Source organism: Chaetodon trifascialis, chromosome 20 (genome assembly GCF_039877785.1).
Source record: "Chaetodon trifascialis isolate fChaTrf1 chromosome 20, fChaTrf1.hap1, whole genome shotgun sequence".
NCBI classification, from domain to species: Eukaryota; Metazoa; Chordata; class Actinopteri; order Chaetodontiformes; family Chaetodontidae; genus Chaetodon; species Chaetodon trifascialis.
The window spans coordinates 9,734,453-9,738,784 of record NC_092075.1 but is presented as its reverse complement, the minus strand read 5'-3'; the positions used below and the strand labels follow the sequence as shown (position 1 = coordinate 9,738,784).

The 4,332-nt window shown below is 45.8% G+C and overlaps 1 non-coding gene across 1 annotated transcript; it reads right to left on the bottom strand.

Moving 5' to 3' along the window:
• Positions 1 to 1,184: 1,184 nt before the first annotated feature.
• trnak-uuu (transfer RNA lysine (anticodon UUU)) lies at positions 1,185 to 1,257 on the bottom strand. The gene has a single exon. It is a non-coding gene; the product is annotated as a tRNA-Lys (tRNA).
• Positions 1,258 to 4,332: the final 3,075 nt, after the last annotated feature.

The following is a 4,332-nucleotide window of genomic DNA, read 5'->3' as shown; positions in this document are numbered from 1 at the left end:
ATATACCAAAAAACTACAAAGATGGAGGCTCTCACATTACTCCTTTCACCTCTTCCTGGAATTGGCAATGTTTAATGAGTTAAGGCAGCATCAGTGTTCACTGTTCATTAGTGAACTACTGCATGTTAAGGATTGAAGCTTCTTTGTTACTATATTTACCAAATATTTACCATTAACTCACACTCATTGACAAGGTGAATGGATTACAATTTGATGGCAGTAACACCATGGACCAGTTAACAACAATTCGTTCAACACTTTCAATAGGTTTGACTACAATTTAATCTAAGGGTGCTTTACAACCTTAAGCAAAAGCTCAGAGAAGACAGAAACATTTCTGAACTCAATCTCAGGAGGCAGGAGAAGCAGGATTGAGACTTTATTGGCAATTAGACAAAAAGTAGAGAGACACTGGGAATGGCTGAGTGCATTAACGCAAGCACAAGTGACATTAATAAACCAGCAGAAACAGACCAGGGCAGGCAGGCTAAATAACTAACACTAAGGGGATCACCTCCACTTAGTGATCACTTAATTGAAGGGGGACACCAAACCGCTCATGGGGAACACACTGAGGGCATCTGGCGGACAGGTAGGACAACACACTGATCTGAAAGAAAGAAAGTGAGATGCATAGGGGGGCGAGCAACAGAGGGGATGCAGAAACAGGGTAGGCTTGATCCACCAGTGTGACACATGGGAGTCGTAGGTAATTTGCTGGGTCTGTCATTCCATACAGACAGGTCTTGGCTTTCAAGAGCGGCATCATCAAACCCTTTGCTACCCCCTCAGATGTCTGCGAGGTGTCAGAGGAGAGGAGAGACGAGGAGACAGGTCCTTTCCGTCCTGACAAAATGATGCAAGTGTTTGTGAAAGGAGGAGGGAGCACAGTTCTGCTGCAGTTGCTGTCTCTGGTATGTGTATACACACACACACACACACACACACACACACACACACACACACACACACACACACACACACACACACACACACACACACACAATTGTGTTTCCATCACTTTTGGAGACATTACATAGACTTATATTCATTTCCTCAAAACTTATCCTGATCAAAACTGTAACCACTACTTACCCAACCTGAACTGTTACCATAACCTTCAATATTCATTTCAATTCAATATTCCTTTATTTGTCCCTCGAGGGGAAATTCTAAAAACTGTACGCCCGAACAGGGATTTGAACCCTGGACCCTCAGATTAAAAGTCTGATGCTCTACCGACTGAGCTATCCGGGCTCATATAAACCCAACATTACCTCAACATTAACCTTAACATTTAACGATTTACAATATGGGGACCTGCATCCCCACAATGTGACTTTGTAAACAGATTTATGTCCCCACAACATGAGCAATACACCTCTACACACACACACACACACACACACACACACACACACACACACACACACACACACACACACACACACACACACATCCAGCAACAGCGGCCTAGAATGGTGAAAGCATTACATCGTGTATTGATGAACCCCCTGCTCACACACACACACACACACACACTGCTCCTCCACCCCACCCCTTCTCGAGGCACTTTAGACAATGAAGACTACGGTCTTTAAGCGGCAACCTTGGCCTGAAAAGAGTAGCAGGGTATGTGTGTGTCTGTGTGGTTTTGTGGTGTGTGTGAAAAGACCCAAAGGTGAATCTTAAGATTGCCTCACCAAAAAACAAGAAAGAATATCTGTCAATATTTTCTGTCCTCTGTCATCGTCTCAATTTTTTTCCACCGTTCCAAGTCTTGTTTTTGCCTGATTGTGTGCACCTATTGATTGACAACTGGCTCCAGAGCCACTCAGGCCTCTTAAAATACCAGGCCGGGGCTTCAGGTTTCAGGCCCCGGCCTCAGGCCCCGCTATTGTCTGCGTCTGGAAGGCTGGCTCCATTAGAGCCCATCCCAGTCAGCCCCATTCAGCCTGCCTGCTTTGTGTACCTCCACCTCAACCGCCTGCCTGCTACCCACAGGGCCCCGGCTAGGTGGGGCTGACAGGGTGTCAACACTGACAAGAACATGGCAGTTAGGAAGAGAGACAGGTAGACAGCACACAGACCCAGGCGCCTATCGTGGCAGCCATTCTCAAGAGTCTTCCCTTTCTGACGCTGCTCACTCATCTTTTGTCCCCCATGGTGTTGGCATTCTGTTCTGCTGGTTGCAGCTTCACAAGTTCCTAAGCTGGGTTGTTTGCAGAGGGTATGATGGCGATCACTCAGAGCGTGTGAATGGCAAGAGCTCACATTACATATATTTCCCACAAGATGAATGGGTATTTGGCAGACGCAATTGAATCGCCAGTATTGTCGTAAAGCGAAATCCTCTGCAGCTTTTTTTTTTTTTTTACAATTGAAACTCTGAACCATGTTTATCTTTAGATAGAGCTGGCAAGACGACTTGCTGGAGTCGCACTGCTTCTATAGTGCATAGCACAATAACAGAACTAGTTTTCATCAACATACAACAACAGTAAGACTACGCATGCTTTTCTTTCTTGAGTTGAACATGTCATTTCAACCTTCTGCCAAACCTGACACTTTAATCAGACTGAGTTGTTGCAGTGCCACATCCCCTTAGCCAACAGTCTCATCCGGAGAATGCATGTAATGAAATTTGCCCTAAATCACGGACATCAGGCCGGAGGTCCAAAAGGTTAAGAGGAGCACAGGGTCAGGTCCCATATAACGCTCCCTGGGCAGAATTAAAAGGGAAAGGTTTCCTTTGTCCAAGCCGCCCTGCAGGTCAAGGAGGTCAGGAGGTCAGTGTCAGGGGGAAGGCCCGGCTCCTCCACCCTCAAATGCTACAACCTCCCCCCCCCCCGGAAAATCGAAGATACCTCCCCAAAAATTAGCGTTGTTTTTGATGGTTAGGGTTCAGCTGGGGGCACGCTGACATGATTCAGCGTGCCTTAATCGGGAGAAGAGGAAGTCCACCTCTGCATATATACACACTTCTGAGGTCAGGGGACAGCACAAGCACCTGTGACATTATTGTCAATGACTGCGCGTGTTTGCGTATGAATGCGGATGACATAGGGACAAGAGGTTTCGAGGAGCAAATTGGATTCATGTCAGACCTTCTTCTTATTGATAAAGATGACAGATGCTCGCACAGGCATGGCGGACCAGATTCAGACGTTAACACAGTTAACTGCTATTTGCTCACAGTGCTATTATTCTAAATGGCATTATGGTGGGATGTGTGGCTGCAAGACATGCTGCTGTGCTGCTGCTGCTGCTGCTGCTGCTGCTGGTGTATGCGTGTGTGTGTGTGTGTGTGTGTGTGTGTGTGTGTGTGTGTGTGTGTGTGTGTGTGTGTGTGTGTGTGTGTGTGTGTGTGTGTGTGTGTGTGTGTGTGTGCGTGTGTGTGCAAGTTTTAATGTCTGAACTAGGAGCTGCTGGTTTCAATATTGAATGGGTATACAGGCCAAATGGAAACAGTGGCAGCTGATTGAGACAAATGGTGTTGAGGCCTGATGTCTCAACTGGGAGAGAGAAAGAGAGCAAAATATGGACACACTCTATATAATGATATCACACTTGATAAATGCCACATTAGTGCTTTTGTTGCCTGCAAGGACATGCTGAAACACACTTTAAATAGACAGCTAGTGCAGCATTACAGAAAAAAAGAAGAGATATTGAATTTATTTGAAAATATTAAAAACTTGCATGCTCACTGGTATAAATCCTCAAACAAACAGCAGAAGAATCAGATAAAATAGTTCACGTCTGGACTTGTGTCTTCAGGGCAGATCAAGAGATGTCTGCCATGTTTACGTGGAGTGACCCTCATTCTTCCTTCTTCCCCATCCCTCTCTGTCTCTGTCTTTGTGTCTGTCTCGCTCTCTCTTATCTGACTGCCTGAGCTTGTTGACCCTACCTGAGTTGGTTAGTCATCCTCTCCAGGCGTCACTAAGGCAATTTCAGGGATGACCATAAATCAGCTGACAGGCTCCGCTATCAGCGAGTGACACATTCAACTTCTAAGCAAAGTTTAATGGTGAGCTATAAACCTTTATGAGTATACCTTTTTGTGTGCAACTCTCTGCTCAAGTATCTCTTCGGAACTCTATCAGTGCCTCCTTATCATGCACTCGGTGCCACAGATACATTGAATGGAGACAGGATGGGCTGTTTTGTCCACCTGAGTACTTAGACCCACGTAACCTGTTGGTTAAGATCAACATGTGTCCAGCGAGTATTGATTTTGTCCGCCTAAGTGGTTGAATTGTTGGATTGTTGTGGGTCGAAAGGCGCTGATAAGGAAACGGAAAGGTGTGAAAACACAGCTCTGAAAAA